Raw genomic sequence first — 19,652 nt, forward strand, 5'->3', positions numbered from 1 at the left:
ATTATCTAAAACGTACACGTTATATTATTGTAGAATGCACCGATATTTTTTTATGCATACCTAGTAGATTAACCGGTCCTCTACCTCTTAAAATTGTATGCGTAATGGATCCTACTTACTTTATTAAATAAAAGTAGTCTTAATAAAATAAGGGCCCACACATACGTGAAACTTAAGGTGTTTCACTTACTTCGTCTAGCTTAGCTCAGTGGAACCTCAGGATGAGGATAATCCCGTACTGGACCACTCAGTATTAAATTAGAGAGAGAATTCTTATAAATAAACTTATCAGAAAGATTGTACCGACACTTAATATTATTTTACTATATTATTTATCAGACACGAAGTCACTTTACAGATAAAAAATTGGTGCAAAATATGAACAATAACTTGAAATATGACGGATGAAACTGACTCGACTGATCTACAAATGTGATTTGACTGACGTAATCAAACTGAACACGTGATTCGACTAATATTATAACACTTGACTGGCGTAATGAATTATTGTTTCACGACTTCATGAAATTTCAAATAACATTTACAATCAAATAATTAACCCGACAATAATTGAACGAGTTAATGTATTCCAGCAATCTCCAACCCTAACCAGTCTTTTTTTTCACCGATCCTTTTTCTTTTTAGATCGAAACCACCAGATCCAGTCATTTAAACCACTGCAATAAAAAAATCAATTGCACTTCAAAAGTTGAAACTCATATATCAACTTACTTTACATAAACATCTAAATCTTTAAGAATATCAACAATAATAATACGTATGTTGACATATAAATTGAAATAAAATATTAAACAATATAAAAAACATCTTTAAAAACTATTCAAAATTTATCGACGACAATATTGCATCTTCATCATTACTGGTTTAAAAGTTGTTGTAAATACTTGAATTATATTGTAACATATTTTCATTAGGTTCAAAAGTAAAATAGCATTTTCCAACCTCTTCTAAAAGTATTCTAATCCGAATAATGGATGGAGATATCATATTCTTTACTATCACTGCGCACTTGGTTCGATGTAATTTTAAATAATTCATCACTCCATTATTACTATTATTGTTATCATTGGCGTAAATTTTGCTTATTTCAGTTTTAAATAGATCTGTTAAATAATTAATAGTTTGAATAGCAGAGTAGCATGTTACATATGTAGCTAGTCTTAATTCTAATTTAGTTATATTTTTGTTTTTGGTAAGCGGCTGATAGATTTTATTGATACCACGTTGCAGTTTAATTTCCTTTGCATTTGATAGATGTTTCGTTGTCTTCTGATGCTTAATTAAATCTGATTTGTGTTTATCATGTTTACGCATAGTAGTTACTAATCATCAATAAATACCTTTTTGTCAATCAAACTCTAACCTGTAACCAATAAAGATTTAATTACATATCATTTGAAAAATACAATGTGATAAAAAAAAACCAATCGTTACGTTATATTAATAATAAAATAAATATACTCTCCTCTGCATCAGTTTTATAAATAATGACTTACGATATGATTTACAACATTAATAAGTTTTTTATTAGTTCTGCAAATTCGTGACTTTCTTATTATTCTCTTGTGTAAATGTCACAGCACGTTTCATATATTATATAAACATTGTTGGTGGAATTATTTGTTCCCATCAATTCTATGAGATTCTGAAAAGTATTAAATTTATAAACAATAAATATCACTCAGTAATTGCGATTAGTGCTAAGAGACTACAGTGGCCATTTCAGGAACTGACACAATACAGCGCGGAAATATTTAAATATTGTCCATTCATTTGAAAATTGAATAATATCTAGAATCATTTTTTTAGTACAAACATTGGAATAAAATTTCTAAGATAGTGTATTATAAATTATGATTTATCACAAATATGTGAGAATAGCCTAATTTGCGACTTGTAGCACAAGAACTTTTGTCATAGCACAAGCATGTGAAATGTAGCCTAATTTGCGATAAGTAGCACAATCTAGCAACCGTGGACCTATCGTTAGCCGTCTCTAGGCTTCGTCTCCTCTCCACTCAAGTTGGCCAACTCCTAAAACCAAATGTCGGGGATCTCGCAGCGACCCCGGCGAATAAGGGTCTATATTTTCTTCCATATTGACAGTAGTTGAAGAAGGAGGCTGGATCTTTTAGTGCGAGTCACAATTAAATTTGAACGGAATGGAAAAGCATTCCACTCTGTTACATATGATTCCACATTTAACTTGAACATGTCTAGATAAAATACAAGAACACAAAGGAGAATTAAGGAGATTGAGAGGATAACAAAATAAAATAACGAAATGGGAAAAGCAAGGAGTTAACGACGGAAATCGGTGACTATTTTTGGCTGTGTCGTCTGGGTCGGAGATGGGGATGACCTCGCAGCGCGTGTATACCCTGAAGGGGGTGAAAATGGTCTCCCTTAAAACGTAGGTGGACTTCAGTCTCGTTACATTAATTAATTGTAAATAAAATCTGATGTATTTATTAATTTTGGGTTTTAGGCCTGGACCAGAATTTCACATAATTAATCATAGTTAATCGTACGTCGTGTCCATTAAGTGATTGTCGCATCTAGGCTGAATTGTGGTAAATTATAAATTGTGAATTAATTAACGTGAAAATAAGTTCGCAAGCCAGATGTCAAAGAATCTAGTGTTCTCGGATTCTCTCGAAGAGTCCAGGCAGTCGAGCAGGATTTTCTGCGTCGTCCAATTTTCCAGGCAAATTAGTCTTGCCAATCTAGTCCTAAATTTAATCATAAAATTTGAATAAATTCAATAAAATCAATTAAGACCTTAACAAGTAATTTATAAACGTTAAAAGCGCTGCAGTGTTGAACGCGCAGAATTCGATATTCGGTATTCTGCTATTTAGTCAGTGATGGGAAATTGTGCGTAAAGTAAAATTAGTCCAGAGATACGGTCGCGTCGCGCGCCAAGTACACGTTCACACGTATGAATATATATATATGTAGCGACCACGTCACTACTTATATTATTTGATATTATATTATTCGATATTCATAATTTCGGATAAGTCCGTTAATCATCGATCGTCATCGATTGCCGAATATTTTCCCCCACGTGGATACGATATTCAGTAGCAGCAGTTCACACAAGTACACAGTACAGTACACGCGTACAATAGAGAGATACATGGCAACCAGCTAACACATATCTAATGCGATCAGCATTATTTTGTATTATATAATTTATTAAATAAAACTAATTATTTATTACTCTATTATATTATCTGATTCCAATTGATTATATTACTCAATTGGAGTCAGATAATTCATTTATCGTAGTGATTAAGTTCCAAGAACCACATCCCTGCCACTACATTGGTGACTGCCCGACGTGATTTTCAAAAGGACGCCATTTCGTGCACACTTTCCACGTGGCAAATAGCACGTTGAGTGTAAAACATCGCGTCTACGCTGATAGCTTATCACGACATATTAATTCCGTGAGTTCTTTGCAACAGTGAAGTGCGTGAATTAAGTGTTGTGCAAGCCTTTTATCACGGCTGGTGCGTTGCGGGGCATTTTGGACATATGCCGCACTGGTTTATAATTTAAGGGACACCATCGGGGTGCAAATTAAATTGTGATAAAAGTGATCAGCGAATTCTGCTGTAAAATACAGTGAGTAAAATTATCGTTCGCGTTAAATTTTCACCCAGTGATAATTTTCGTGCGACTCGAAGCGTCTCGGACATTCCTAAACGGTGAGTCAGCTTCGACGGACACTAATCCGCTTACAGTGGTATTAAAATTTTGTGTTAGTGTCTCACACACATTTACGATGTCTAATCCAAACGGCAGGAAAGATGAAGTCTACGTGGATGCCAAGCCATTGATTCTCAACTCTCTCAAGGCACCTCACTTCAACCCGAAGCGAGTGAATTTATGGTTTACGCATCTCGAGGCTCAGTTTGCAATCCACGGCGTAGCAACTGAGAGAGAGAAATCCAGCCACGCGGTTTCTCTCATCGACATCGAGTATGCGTGTGAGGTTGATGCCTTTATCATCAACCTACCAACAACTACGCCATCCGCCGAGTTGAAAGCAACGCTCATTGCGTATTATTCAAAGTCTGAAGAAGCCAAACTACGTCAGCTTCTAGATGGCGAAGCGATCGGTGACCGATCACCATCACAGTTCCTCCACCATCTTAAATCGCTCGCACCGACCATTGACATTTCTCCGACCACGGCTACCATCGATGAGCTAGCCGACAGCTGACAAGCTACACGAGATGTTTCCGGTTATTCACACCACCGCTTTAGCCTCATCATCTTTCCAGGAGACGATGGCACTGCAGAGACAAGTCAGCGAACTATCTCGGCAATTTGCAGCTCTGACATCAGCTTTCAATAAGAACCGCGGCAGATCTTCAGCTCGAAAACCAAACCAACGCTCCCGAAGCAATTCGAAGCCACGCAAGCTTGATAAAACAGGCATCTGTTATTACCACGCCAAGTTTGCTAAAACCGCGTACATATGTACGCCAGGATGCAAGTTTGCGGGAAACGTGAACGAGAGTCACTAGCGGCGGAAAGCGACTCTCTCGCATTTTTAAACTGCCTCTTCGTCGTCGATCTAACCACGAATACTCAATACCTCGTGGATTCTGGTTCAGATCTCTCTGTTTATCCATACGGGCGGATGAAATGCAAGCCTACGCCAGAAGGATACCGACTACATGCAGCAAACGGCTCGCTGATTGAAACATATGGGTGTATCACTCTGTCACTAAACCTCAGTTTACGTCGAAAATTTACGTGGAGATTCATCATCGCTGACGTCACGAAACTAATTATTGGTGCCGATTTTCTAAGTCATTTTAACTTGTTAATCGACTTCAAACACAAACGATTACATGACGGCTCCACTGGTCTCCAAACACGCGTAGATTCAATACACTCGGATGCAAAATGCATCAAATTAATTGAAGGTGATACAGTTTACCATAAACTGTTATCAAACTACCCGGCTATAACTCGACCTGAAGGAATAACTTCAGCAAAGAAGTATTCCACTGTGCACCATATCAAAACGACACCTGGAGCTCCAGTATCGTGTAAAGCGTGACGTCTTGCGCCTAATAAACTGAAAATTGCGCAGGACGAATTTCGCAAAATGGTTCAACTGGGTATCGCACGTCCTTCGACCAGTCCTTGGGCATCCCCACTCCATCTTGTACCCAAGAAATCTGGAGATTGGCGACCATGTGGCGACTATCAACCACTCAATGCCCGTACGATACACAATAACTACCCGGTCCGAAGACTCGACGATTTTACCGCTACGCTGCACGGTAAAAAGGTATTTTCAGTGCTAGATTTGGTTAGAGCCTTCAACCAAATTTCCGTCGACGAAGAAGACATCGAAAAGACAGCCATCATCACTCCTTTTGGCTTATTCGAATTCCCATACATGACCTTTGGACTTCAAAATGCCGCGCAAACTTTCTCAAGTTTCATCGATGAGGCCACACGAGATCTACCGTTTGTCTTCCCATAAATCGACGACATCCTAGTAGCTTCAGAGAACGAAGAGCAACACCTCGAGCACTTAAGAATTTTATTTCAGCGCTTACAAGACTACGGCCTTGTTATCAACCCAGCCAAATCGGTGTTGGGCCAGCATGAGATAAAATTTTTAGGTCATCACATCAGCGACAAAGGTATTAAGCCATTGCCCGACAGGGTAGACGCAATTACTAACTTAAAATTTCCTAGTACGATTTCTGTATTACGTGGTTTTCTAGGTACCATGAATTTCTACAGGAAATTTATCAGAAACGCTGCAGAAATCCTCGCACCGCTGAATAAACTGCTCGAAGGACCAAAAGTTAAAGGATCAACGCTGATCGTCGCTGATTTTCTTTATTTTCTTGGACGCATCCAACACAGACATTGGTGCAGTTCTGCAACAACTAGTTGACAGAGAATGGCAACCACTTGCTTTCTTCAGCAGAAAACTATAGCCATCCATTCAAAAATTATCGACGTACGATCGCGAACTTCACACCATCTATGAAGCTGTCAGACACTTCCGTCATATTTTTGAAGGTAAACAAGTTGCAATTTACACCGATCATAAAACATTGCTTTTTTCTTTTCAGCAACGTACTGAACGAGCATCACCGTGGCAATTTTGTCGCCTAGACTTTATTGGCCATTTCACAAGTAATTTTAGACACATCCCTGGACACGAGAACATCGTTGCAGACACGCTGTCACGCGTTGAAGCCATTTCTACGCCGATTACCACGCACAAGCTGGTAAACGCTCAGAAGAACGATCCTGAACTTCGAGATCTTCTTGGCAACGCAGCAACGTCATTACAGTGGCAACAAATTATCTTCAACGACCATCCGGCCGCAGTTTATTGTGATGTTTTATCAGGTAAACCACGTCCATACGTTCCTGGTAAACTTCGAAAGAAAGTTTTCTATGTGCTGCACTCTCTGGCATACTCTGGCATCAGAGCATCTCAAAAACTGGTGAGCAAACGCTACGTCTGGCCATCAATCCAGAAAGATTGTCGAGAATGGGCCAAAACTTGCATAAACTGCCAGCTATACAAGATCCATCGTAATGTATCTTCACCTCTCGCACGTTTTGAATTGCTGACGCAACGTTTTGAGCATATCCACATCAACCTAGTTTCTCTACCAGTATCTCGCGGCTACAACAAGTGCCTGACGATCGTCGACAGATTTACCCGGTTTCCAGAAGCCATAGCACTTAAAAATGGAGACGCAGATACTCTCGCACTCGCGCTGTTTAGAGAATGGATCTCAAAATACGGTGTACCAGCCAGAATAACGTCCGACCAAGGAGGACAATTCAGATCATCGTTGTTTCAATCGCTGAGCAAATTATTTGACATAACACATTTGGTGACGACGCCGTATCATCCTCAATCTAATGGACTGGTGGAACGCCTACACCGACAACTCAAGGCCGTACTGCGGTGTCACGACGACACTTGGTATAACGCGCTACCAGTTGTCTTGCTTTGTCTACGAGCTGCCTGGAAAGAGAACATACAAGCTACCCCAGCTGAGCTTGTATACGGTAAAAAGATTCGTCTACCAGGTGAACTACTAGTTCCGTCAAATAAACACGCAAATGCGGAAAGTGTATTACGTGATTTAAAATCATATTTTAATAACTTGGCACCTGCCGAAACCTCGCGTCATGGACAGCGTTCTGTTTTCTGTTTCAGAGACCTCTACACTTGTTCCCACGTACTGGTGCGAGTTGCAGAGATTGGACCATCATTCCCATCTCCGTATGAGGCTCTATACGAAGTTGTCGCGCGTCACGATAAATATTTTATTGTCAACTACAAACGCACAAATACGACGATTTCCATTAACAGACCGAAACCTGTCTATTTCGTAGCCGACGACGCATAAAATCACTTTTTTTTTTTTAATTTAAACCCGTTTAAATTCATTTTTTTGTTATTATTAATTGTATTCTCTCTAGTTAGTCCTTTTTTCACAACGTAGCAAAGATGCTCAAATTATTATTTTTGTTTGCATTGTAAATATTTCTTATTATTTTTCATTTGTAAATAAGCATTATATTTTTGTTTAAGAAGGGAAGTACTGTAGCGACCACGTCACTACTTATATTATTTGATATTCATAATTTCGGACAAGTCCGTCAATCATCAATCGTCATCGATCGCCGAATATTTTCCCCCACGCGGATACGATATTCGGTAGCAACAGTTCACACAAGTCCACAGTACAGTACACGCGTACAATAGAGGAATACAGGGCAACTAGCTAACACATATCTAATGCGACCAGCATTATTTTGTATTATATAATTTATTAAATAAAACTAATGATATATTACTCTGTTAATGTAATCAATTGGAGTCAGATAATTCATTTGTCGTAGTGATTAAGTTCGAAGAACCACATCCCGGTCACTATGTATATGTATCTATTCATATGTGTGAACGTGGTGATGCTAGTCGACCGAGTCTCTATACCGGCGTCATATGCCTGTTTAACCTCTCGCGTGTTTAAATTTGTTGATAATAGATAAATATAAATTATAGCTGTTATTTACCTATTTGTGTATTACCCTTTCATTATTCTCTACTCATTTCATGATAAATCTTTGAACCTAATATTTAAGTTTTCATTTTAATATTTTTGTTTGCGCCGTTTTTAGTAATTTTTGATAAATTTATAAATGCAGAATTTTCAATAAATTGTGTATATTCTCGTCAATATGTATTTTATTATGCATATATATTTTCGTTTCTTAGCATATGAGTATCAAAACATATTAAGCAGACTTTTAAATGCGCTGCATAATTACAACTACATTGGAATTCAAATGCAGTTGCACTTCTGGCAGCTACACGCAGTACTTTCACTCGGTAGTCTCTGTTATCATGCTACTACGTGCTTAAAAATGAATTCAAATCAGTCTAATTTTCTATAAGCTTATCGAAATCAATTAAACTAAGTAATCAATTTTCTCGAGAACTCAATGTACTCGAATATTTACGCGTTTGGTGTTCATAAAAATAATTATTAAAGTGTTCAATAATTGACTTCGCTCAGTAACCTCTGATTTCATGCAACATATTCTCATGACATTCTTTTGATCAACTCAGTGTTCAACATAAACTCAAATTAAGTATCTCAACGCACTTCAATTCAATAATTAAGATCATTACGTAAATTTGTATTCAATTTATCATGTACTTACGAGTTAAACAGTTATTAGGATTAGATAAATTAAGTCAACAATTTAATTTTGTAACCCAGTTATATAATGTGCTGTGACAAATAAAAATATTGTCATATTTTTAAATATGCGCATTTTTCCAAAATCCCAACCACCAACTAGTCCTGGCATATATTTATAAATTTATTATTACAACAGAATGTAATATCGATAACTTGGTCTATGAATATAACCGAGTTTATTTGAAGCTAGTTTGTCAATCCGAGATTTTATTAATAAGTAATTATATTACTAGTGCTCAAACATTTATAAATAAATATATAGTATACTAGCAAAAATTAAATCGTGGGTTAAGAATTTCAGATTGAAAAGCTGGCCTTAGAATTTGGCGTCTACCTTAATAAAAATAAACAAGGGTTGCCTTAGTTTTAAACTAGGCACGAACTAGTGAAACCTCGAGCGAAACTGCTGAAAACTGTGCGCCACTTATACTTAAAAAATTGACATTGCGTAACCTACATAATGTCTACAAGAATGTATAAATCTACATTTATGTTTACATCATACTGCGAATAACCTAATTCAATATAATAATAAATTTACTTGCTTATTTGTAACTAACTTTTAAAACTGTCTTATTCATAGAGTTAAGGACCAGTTTTTCAAACCGTGTCTGATTTTAATCCGGATTCAAATTATTATAGTTGATACATCTATATATCATTAATGTACAGATGTACTAACAAGATTAGTTTAAGCCCGGGTAATAATAAACCCGGTTTGAAAAACTGGCCCTAAATGATCGATAACTTAGATCTATGAATATTGAGTAGATCTAACTAACTTTATAGTGTTTTGCATTGCGCATGGCCATATTGTAGTTCAAATTAATGGGCATAGATGACCTTTCATCATTAAATTTTTGGTGTTTGTAACAGTGCGGTTTTGATTATCGACTTGAAAATCAAGCGTCAAAGTCCAGTTGACCCTATGGCCATCTATTTGAATAATTCTATGTTAATTAACACTCATCAGTCACCCGGGGCCATGTCAGAGTCCCCCTAGATCGAATTCTGTTGAGACAATAGTGGGGTAGTTTCACGCCCTCAGGATTTTCCTTTAAAAGGGCAAGCAAGCAGTTGCTCGGGGACTTAGGCCCTGGCTACCACCCAGAGTGGGCCAGTAGGGTAGTGTACTGATGGCGCTTAGCGAGGTTCCTACTCTACAACCAGAGCTCATGTTAATTTACTTGAGCTGGCCTAACGATAAGTCTAGTCACATCTAGTCATTGAGTCCAGTGTTCAGTTTTTTTAATTTATTTTATATCTTTGAGTTTGGTCGTTCGGTATTAATAGCCGCAGTAATTATTTTATAAATTATTTATTTGAAGAACGTTTTAATTCACCACATTTCTATTCAAATTTCTACACGTGGTCATTTAGTAAAGTTAAATTAAAATTGAATCGTGCCGATAAAATTCGTGAGTGTTACCACACCATTGCTGTTCATTTCCTGCAATTTTCTACCACAGAAGATTGGGCCTACAACGTTACTGCCACGTTTGCTGCCTACGGATATTGAGGGTCATTTTCACCTACACTTACAAGGATAGAGCATGCAGTAAGTTACAACGTAAGTGGGATTCCGTCTTCGCCAAATTAAATTTATACTTAGTCTTCTCTCGCGTAAATTAATATATCAAAACTTATATACTAAATTTCATTCTAATTGATTCTATAGGGGAAATTTTCATATTGTAAATGGGTATTTGGTTAAATAAATATAATATTTTCTCTTTGACAATGCAAAACCAAATCTTTCACTGAATAAACCACTAGGCATTCCTTTCCTTTAATAATTAATAAGCGCGAATTTCGGGGAACGAGGTGAGCCCCCCCCCACCCCAGCTTATAAAATTAAATGAATTAAGTTAATTATAAGTAACCGTGACCCGGACAAGAGTTAGCCCAGCCAGGCCCACCGGTTGTATGCTGTTACATTCTGTCTTTTCCACTTATGGAACAGAATAATTTTTAATTTACTAGGTTGACGTCGTTAGGGTATCGATAGACCCCAGGTGTGTTGGGTCGTCGATTATTTTATAAATGTTTAATTTATTATTAATTATTATTAATTTATTTAATTTTCATGATTTAAACTTTTTTTCGACCAGGTCTTTATATTATTTATAAAGGTGACATCACCCTAGACTGGATATATTATTAGGCAGCCGGTATCAGCGTCTAATTTAAAATTGATAATTTTGGATTATTTGGCTGTCGATAGCAGCGCTCAAAAGAACCTTGGAGTTGTAGGGTATTGAATTGCCTTATGGCAGCCCAAAATAAGGTTGAATTAATTTAAAATTAATGGAGTTTGTTAGCTCGGAGAGTAGAGCAGAAGTTCAAGCTCTATGAGCTCTCTCCAAAGACTGGCTGTATAGTCGTTATAAAAATATAATAAGTAACAGAGTTGACATAATGTTGTCACTGCATCTCAGGTTCCCTGTGAGAGAATCGTCGTGGCCTGGATCTCATATATCGTCATCTATTTAGACTTCCTACGAGCCACGGTGACTCTCTTATCATAACCGATTTCCGTTATTTCGGATAAAATTAATTTATAAACAATAAATAATTGAATTTAATCGATAATATATTACGGGAACGTAACAGTGTCTTATTTAATTAGACAAAAATTATATAATTTTTGAATAAGGTTTAATTATTTTTCTGACCAAGAATATAAATCATGGTCAATCATGGCATCGCGGGCTTATGATTTCTTCAGTTATTTTTTGGTATCTTTATTAACATGGTATCTATTTTCACGAGATGATGCATACGTTGGACAGCACAATGGATAGTCGCAAATACTTAGAATCGAAATGGTCTGGGTTCGAGCCCAGCACTCACTGGGATTTTTCCATCAATAAAAAACATCAATGGATCCGTCCAAGTGATGTTCCCAATGCATTACACCACATACAAGATATAATTGAAATTTTTCATTTTTATTACCACAATTAAATATTTTTCCAATCATTTTATAAAATCCGTAGAAACTCTGTATACATTCAGTAGAATCACTGTACAAACGAAATCAAATAAATATCGATCACTACCTGAAATAGTAAACAGTCGCGGTCGATTGTCAGGAGAAGTATGGTAGATTGCCAGTAGAAATACGGATTTGCTACTAGAAACATGATCGATTGCCAGTAGAGAGATCGTTGATTCCTGATAGAAATATGGTCGATTGATAGTAGCAACCTGGTAGATTGACAGGAGAAATATGATGGATTTTTAAGCGATCCATCATTTCTATTAAATGGGAATCCAGTCAATTGTAAATAAATCAATGATGTATCGCTTGTAGGAATTCCGTTTTGAAACTGCAGAAACCTGATAAACTTTTAGTAGAGTTACAGTATTTCGACCACGAAACGACGATATAATAATTCAATATTGCCTGCATATCGATAGCGCCACGATGAAACAAACACATGAGTTTACCACTATCAAAACTCTAGATCAAAACTAAGTTGCGATTGTCAATTTTTAAAAAAATCATCATAAATCTACTGTGTTCTAACCGTAACACAAAAACTGAAAAGGTTAATTGTAAGTTCATGTAACTTTTTATTTTTATCATTTCTATCAATTTTTGTCCAAGAGCATTGAACTTATCAAGCAAAATCGTGAGTGCAACTTTAGAAAATGATCCTAATTGATTATTTTCAATTTCTCAAATTTTTGGAGATCAGTACGAAATGCCACTTATACAAGCTCGAATAGCTTGAAAATACCGATGCATTCAAAGGTATCGTCAAGCTCAAAGAGTTCGAACATTTATTGACTAATGTTTTTGAACTCCCCAAGCTTGGAAGCAGTGGAGGGTCTCCAAGGTGGCCAACCCACGGTTAATCGTTTTTCAGATGTTTTTTTTTTAAATAGCAATATCCTTGAATATAAAGAACCAATTTTCACCTTTACAAAGGCATTTAATGCAGTTTATTTACATCTAACATTAAAGGAAAAATTCCAACATGTAATAAATTACACTAACGTAAAAAATTGAAGGAACAGAAACAATTTAGAAATTATTTAGTGATTCTTGCAAGGCTTAAACTTTGTGAAAAATAATAGTATCGAAATTTTTAAAAAACCGTTTTATAGGTTCAAATCTCTAATTTCGGCGCATTTTCATCAAAATTATTTTAGAGATACGGCTGTTGCGCGAACAGTAGAAATGTCGTGAGACATAAGATTTTCGAATTTTTCTTTTTTTTCAAAGAGCCCACGGGCCGTAGAAATTTTCTTTCATCTAAACTAATACATAGGTCGTTTAGCAAATTTATCTGGCTTTAATTTAGTTTTTCTTTAAACCTTGCAAGACAATTTGCCGCAGAAATATCAGCCTACAAACGAAAGAGATCCTTTACAGCTTCTATCACCGATATCTCAGCAACCAATAATCGAACGGGGAATCGGAGGCGGCTTTAAAAATTGGCATAAATTCCCTACAAGACCCTTTCATCATTTTTTGGAAAAATCGTTTTTTTCATTTTTAACATCCATTGGAAGTAAGTCCAAAAAAAAAACGTTTTTCTTGTCTTTTAGTAAACCAAGCACTACTCTGTAAATATCGATGAAAAAACTAATGCTGCCATGTATTTTTTTAGCTTTATGTACCCCCTGAAACCCTGTAAATTTTTTAATCGATCTATTAAACCGTTCTTCGGTGATAATCGATCAAAGTTTTACTAAACAATTAAGGGAATAAGTTTTGTTCTGTTAATTGTGAAATCATCATCTAAATTTCTCGCTTTCTTCAAGCTCCTTGAGTTGGAAGAGCTCGAAAATACTTTTGTATGCCGTTGCTTTCGAAAAAAAAAAAAAAAAAACATTTCTTACCATTTGTTCTCCAACGATATCTCTCAAACGAATTGACTGATTGAGACGATTATGGTGGAAATCGGAGCGTTTTACTGAGTTCTAAAGCAGATCAGATTTCAGAATTCATTTATTTAGTCGTTTTTGAGATATTTCAAGAGAACTGAAACAAAATTTTTTTTTAATTTTTTCGACAATAGTTTCTCGTGAACGAATGAACCAATTTTATAGTTGAAGTAGCATTCTACGCGGCTAACTAATCACTTTCATCTTTCACGTCGCTATTTTTACCGTCACTGAAAATTTATGTATTTTTAATTTTTTTTTAACCATTTAAATATCCATTGGAATATTCTTTTTCCCTTTTATATTAGTAATAAACCCATCTGGATCTGGAATCTTATTAGGGCCACTCTCACTTATTTCTACTTTTACTGCGAGTAATCTACTAGAACTCACTTAAATGTTATAAGTGTAATAGATACGTATTTATTGCTTGACAGATCAATCGATAATCTACGAATATCAAAGTTTATTTTTTTCAATACTAAAATATTTTGTTTTTATTCAAGTATCGTCCCACATGAGCCGATACGACAAAAATGTATCCGTTGTACTGGTTACCTCGAATGTGCATTCGATTGGGGGATAAAAGATGGATCGCATGTATCCTTGGAGGAACAATTCGCGCGCCCACGAATATCTTAGCGATGGATTCCTGAACTACCAAATATTTCTTGTGCAGCAACTGCATGTACTCACATCAGACACTTTATTAATTTTTTCCGCCTGCTTGTAAATAATTATTTTAAAATTATTTTTATCGTTATTGTGTTTAATTTAATCAATAACAATAATAACAATAAAAATTTAAAAAACCAAAGAAAATGTCCAATAATAAAATAAATATATTTATAAACAAATGAAAATACACATGTAAATTTATATAAATTAATAAAAACGTTTACTCTATCGATTCGACATAAACCTCAGCTCGTTTCAATGGTAAATATTATTTTTTACATAAATAAAATGTAAAAATATTAATTATTACAAATACATACTTTTTATGCATAACCACAATGCCGTCGAAATACGTACATCATTTTAAAGTAAAATTTTTTACATAAATGTGATGAAATTTTTTGTTGCAAAATAAACATAACTATTTTTTATGTAAAAGTGATGTAACAGTATAAACATATCCGAAACATTACGCTGTAATGTAAATGTGACGATAAAATAGAATCACCAAGATTATGTCACCTATAAGTCGATTTTGTTACGTAGTTTTGAGGTAATATCTAGAATATAAAGCTAATGTTAGTATGCGATATAAATATAACGTCACATTTATGTTACAAATTTGACGTACCATTTACGTTACAATTTATATAATCAGAATGTAAAATTTACATTGACTTTGTTACGTTACATGTTCTCTAGATGTGATATCACTGTTACGTTGGTGTGTTCACTGGGATGCGCACTATAGCAAAATAAGTTAGGGTGAGAATTTAAAGAATAAAACGTCTCTCTGTCAAGAAAAATGTACATCTAAGGTAATAGACCTAGTTCGGGCTATCTATATTTTTCTCAATTTATCTATAAATTGTCATATTGAGAAGGTTTGCATGTTTTAGGTTTCCACTATATTAAATTGGTGGTATATAAAAAGACCCGATCAGGGAACTAGTACTCGATCACTCCATGTATTTGAATATCTATATTTATGTATTTATTTATTTAGGTGTCACGGCTAAATATCCGCGACAAAATAGCTAACGACAAAATAACCAAAAAAAAAAAAAAATAACCGATAGTCAAAACAACCGTGAGACAAAATAACTGTGACCAAATAACTAAATAACAAAAAAAAAAAAAAAAAAAAAAAAACAAATAACAAACACAAAAATTGTGAGAAATCGCAAATTTTTATTCTCAACTATTGCTGTCCAATTGACGGCAAATTTAGCCAGCTAATTTCAGGTAATTTCAACATCAAATTACCGTCAATTTCAAGTTAAAATAACTATTAGGGTATAAACACAAGTTTTTGTAATATGTCGCGCTGCGATGAGTCTGCACTCTGGTGTTGAAATTAGAAAAGAATATTGTCTAGACCTATATATTGAAAATTGCTAGTATAATCGTTGGTGGAAATCTGTACGTGAGGTAGTACTGATTATTTCATTATTACATATCGTGACGCTTATAATATCAGTAATAAAATCTTCATATATATTTTTTTTATTATCACTAATTATATTGTGTTTATACAATTGTTTGTTTATTATTCGGCGTTGTGATATATGTCGCAATAATGCCATTACAATTTATACTGTCGCAAAAAATAATCAGCAGTTGTTTCTTGACGGATATTTATTTTCTAAATAAAGCATCAACAAGGCTAGTATAACATGGCGTTGTGTGAAATATTACTCATCGGTCGCTTGTAATGTAACTATTCACACAATCTCTGAGAGCCGCGAAGGTTATTATTATAAACAATTATTATCATCATATTTAATAACTTGGGTTACAAATAAAACTTCATACAGACCCGCTTCACCTTATTTTAAATATATATATATATATATATATATATATATATATATATATATATATATATATTAAACTTTTAGTTATCCGGATATTCTTTCAATCAGTTATTTTGTCACTCGGATAATATGTCGTGGATATTTTGTCGCGAATATTTCGTCGCGTGATTATTTTGTCGCGAATATTTCGTCGCGTGATTATTTTGTCGCGGTTATATTGTCGTGGTTATTTTGTTGTTGGATATTGTGTTACGGAACCTGAATGGTGTCACGACTAAATATCCGCGACAAAATATCCAACGACAACCATTACTTACGGAACCATTGTTTATTCATTTAGTAAATTTTAGTAAATATAGATGTACAAATATATGAATGACTAACTGCTACCCGCCCGCTTCGCTGGACATTTTGTAATGCTACACGCAGAGAATTGTTGCGTAAAAATTACACACAAAGTTTGGTACTGTAAGGACACCTAGCCAGTAACTAAATTTTTACGTTGTTAGTAAAAATTTTACTTCATTTAATTGCTATCGAGTAGAATATTTTAGCCTGTGCATGGGAGAAATTTAAATATTGACCACATGTCCTCACAGTATCAAACTTTTTGGATAATTTTTACTGAAAATTTCTCTGCGTGTAGGTGACTATATTTTGTTTTCATGATCATTATTACCGTTAGAATATCAGTAAATATTCCTATTTTCTGGCACTTTTTTATGTAAAAAAAAAAAAGTTGCAAGTGGTAAAACCACAGGGTAGAGTCAATTGTTAATATTCCGGCCAGCCCCATAATAGTCAGCCCTAACTTTATTATGAGGCAGAGCTAGAAGAGACTTCTTCTCTCCTACGCATGCGTGCTACACCGCTTGCCCCACTTCTCCGTGGCAAGGAAACACATATCACTGAACACGTAGTGCTTATAAAAATCGTTGCTTCTTGAACTTTTAATAACTTTATATTAAATAAAAATATCGCTATAATTTTTTTATAGATAATAGCCAAGTGTCTAAGAAATAAAACTTAGAAAACGGAATTGAAAGCTATCCAGTAGTTTTTCCGAGATGCGCGCACAACTGCAGACCTCTATCATTTTATTTATATAGATCAGGTATTAGTTCCCTGATCGGATACTAGCATGGAAAAAAAATATTAGTAAATATTACTGAGATTCTCGTCAACAGCGTGCCTAGACCGAATCTCAGTAAATTTTACTGAGGAGAAAGTCAAAAATTAATAACAGATGCATTTTTTTGACAAGTGTCTTGTAGTTTTTTAAGGTTTACTTAATTAAGTAGTAATTTTAAATAGTCAAGCAGTATGTTACTACTTAAACCTTAAAAAACTAAACCAAATCAAAGTTGTAGAACTCAGGGGACCATTTTCAATAGGGGTCTTACTTTTAAAAATAGAATCTGAAAAAAAAAAAATCTGAAAACGGCCTGACCCTTCGAGCTAGCCCTGAAACTTCCCGCGGTTTTCTAGCTCAAGAAGCTCAAAAACATTATTATCAAGACACTTTTGAGCTCTTCAAGATCGAAAATAGTAATGTCACACATTCGCTTGCGAAAATTCAAGTAATAAACTGTAACAAAAACAAATATTGAAGTAAACTGTTGTTTTGTCAAAATTTATATCAGCAATATCTTTGGGGATAACAAACCGATTTTAACATTTAAAGTGGCATTTTACGCAGTTTATGGACATCTACCATGAGATTTTTTTTTTTGAAATATTTGATAAATCATATTACGAGTTATTCCAAAGAAATGAAGTAAATCGTTATTTTTCTTATTTTTAATCACTAATATTTTTTGAAATTATGAATCGATTTTGACGTTAAAGGTGACATTCGACGGAATTTTTTAATCACTAACGTTCAAAAAAACAACACCATCAACTCATTCAACAATTTAGATTTTACTAGAAAAATTACTTTTTCACAATTCTTTCGACAATCCCAGATAGGAGAATACGACGGCTCCAGGTTTGGCCCAGGCTTGGTTCAACTATGTTGAACTCTGGGCCAAGTTTGTAGCTAGCCTTGTTTCAGCCTTGGTAGAAGTCTGGAATGATAACATCGTGCCAAGCCTGGTTACCAGCCCTGACCCTTGCTTGCTTGCCAGACCTGCCCCTTGCATTGAAAAAATAAATAAATTTAATTAAAAAAAAATCTTATCAATGTTTAAGTACTAGAGTTTGTGATTATTAACGTTTAAACGATTTAAGTGACGGAAATGACGTAAAAAAAACTCGGTGAAAATTCTGCTGGGCTCTGAGCGCGAACTGTCGTCCTTCTGATTGCTGGGTCTGAACGCTGGCTACTGGACGAACCTACTGATGTTGAATTGAAGCTTTTATATGCTCTACTTATTCATTTTACTACAACCCCTCGGTTTCATGAAATATAAAGAGAAATTTAAATAATATTTTCGATTAAGAAAAAAATAAATAATAATTTCGTATCATTTATATTATAATTACATAATTATTAAAAATGAAATTTATTAAATTTAGTTGATTAGTTATCAAAAACCCAGCTTAATTATCTTACTCTGCCACCATTATTAAAAATAACATTTATTATAGAAATTCATGAGTTATTTCTTAATTGAATTAATTTTTATAAGTAAAATTATAAAATTACGGTTGTTGATTGCAAATAATAACGAACTAAAAAATCTATTAATTATTCATTGTAAATAATTTTAATCAGAATGTTAAAATATTTATTTATTAAAACTTATTTTAATTCAAAAATAAAAAATTATTAATTTAAAAAATCATTATAATAAGATGATTGGATAATTAATAAAAAACTTAGATTAGCCAATTCTGGCCCAAGTCTGGGTTGCCATTGAATGATCAAGACAGAAGAACCTAGTCTTGGCTTAAACTCGGGTAATCATTGAGTCGGCCAAGGCTAGGTTACCCAGTTCTGGCCCAAGTGTGGGATTCCATTGGATGTCCAAGACAAGAGAACCCAGTCTTGGTCTATGTTCGGGTAATCATTGTAACGGCCAAGGCTAGGTTACTCAGTCCTGGTTCGAGCCTGGGTCTCTATTGAATGGCCAAGGCTAGATTACCCAGTTCTGGCCCAAGTGTGGGTTCCCATTGGATGGCCAAAATAGGAGAAACCGGTCTTAGCTTAAGCCCGGGTAATTATTGTAACGGCCAATGCTAGGTTACTCAGTCCTGGTCCATGCCTGGATCACCACTGAATGGCCAACATAGGAGAACCCAGTCCTCGCCCAGACTTGGGTAATGATTGGAATGGCCAGGATTGAGTAACCTTTCTTGACCCAAGCATGGGCCAACATAGACATGCCAAAGTTAGGTTCCCCAGTGCTAAGCCAAGGACGGCCCCTTCGTTCAACTCTGGCAGCTCTTGCATGGGATGGTTTCTTTTGAACCAATGAGCTGATTTTGATAGTTCGACGCCGTTTATAAA

The 19,652-nt window shown here is 35.0% G+C and overlaps 1 protein-coding gene and 1 long non-coding RNA gene across 2 annotated transcripts in view; one reads left to right on the plus strand and one right to left on the minus strand.

Moving 5' to 3' along the window:
* Positions 1-19,652, plus strand: part of LOC103574595 (doublesex- and mab-3-related transcription factor A2) — a 185,536-nt gene that overhangs the window by 86,851 nt on the left and 79,033 nt on the right. The gene's annotated exons all lie outside the window — the stretch shown is intronic.
* On the minus strand, positions 14,769-15,384 carry LOC128667292 (uncharacterized). The gene is made up of 3 exons (XR_008403312.1): positions 15,209-15,384; positions 15,013-15,126; positions 14,769-14,941 (listed from the first exon to the last, which is right to left on the minus strand). It is a non-coding gene; the product is annotated as an uncharacterized LOC128667292 (long non-coding RNA).

The sequence above is a fragment of the Microplitis demolitor genome, chromosome 2 (assembly GCF_026212275.2).
Source record: "Microplitis demolitor isolate Queensland-Clemson2020A chromosome 2, iyMicDemo2.1a, whole genome shotgun sequence".
NCBI lineage: Eukaryota > Metazoa > Arthropoda > Insecta > Hymenoptera > Braconidae > Microplitis > Microplitis demolitor.